Below are 839 nucleotides of genomic sequence, written 5' to 3' on the forward strand. Positions count from 1 at the left end.
GGGGCAGGAGGAGAAGGGGGCGACAGAGGGTGAGATGGCTGGATGGCATCACTGACTCGATGCACGTGAGTCTGAGTGAACTCTGGGAGTTGGTGATAGACAGGGAGGCCTGGTGTGCTGCGATTCATGGGGTTGCAAAGAGTCAGACACGACTGAGCGACTGAACTGAACTGAACTGAATACACAGATAAAGAAAACGTCAGGTAGTGTTAAGATGGAATAAAACAGGATAGAGGGAGAAAAATGACTGGGGCTGCTTTATCTAGGGTCAGGAAGTACCTTGCCAAGAAGGTGACATTTTCAGAGATCTAAGTGAAAAAATGTGACCAGCTTTGTGTGGATCTGAGAGAAGATAAGCCTGGAAGGTAGGAATAGTAAAACCCCTGAAAACAGCTATTTAGAGGACACTGGAGCCTGGGGAAAGGAAGAACTGGGATCCACCAGGCAGTGGTGGAGCCTTGAAGTCTATGTAGATCTTCTGTCATCATGATGGTAGAGTTTTAAATAAGGGGGATTTATATAATCTGGGGTACAATCCCTGGTGGCTCAGACGGTAAAGCGTCTGTCTACGATGCGGGAGACCCAGGTTCGATCCCTGGGTTGGGAAGATCCCTTGGAGAAGGAAATGGCAAGCCACTCCAGTACTTTTGCCTGGAAAATCCCATGGACAGAGGAGCCTGGTAGGCTATAGTCCATGGGGTCGCAAAGAGTCAGACATGACCGAGCAATTTCACGTTCATGTTCACGTTCACAATTTAAAAAACAGATCTCCTTGGTTGCTATGTAGAGAATGAATAACGTACATGTAGGCAGAAGGAGTGGAGGCAATGATCTCAGTA

The 839-nt window shown here is 47.7% G+C and overlaps 1 non-coding gene across 1 annotated transcript; it reads left to right on the forward strand.

The window, feature by feature from the left end:
* The first annotated feature begins 535 nt into the window (after window positions 1–535).
* Window positions 536–607, forward strand: TRNAR-ACG. The gene has a single exon. It is a non-coding gene; the product is annotated as a tRNA-Arg (tRNA).
* The last annotated feature ends 232 nt before the right edge of the window (window positions 608–839 follow it).

Source organism: Oryx dammah, unplaced genomic scaffold, assembly GCF_014754425.2.
Source record: "Oryx dammah isolate SB20612 unplaced genomic scaffold, SCBI_Odam_1.1 HiC_scaffold_10, whole genome shotgun sequence".
Lineage (NCBI taxonomy): Eukaryota > Metazoa > Chordata > Mammalia > Artiodactyla > Bovidae > Oryx > Oryx dammah.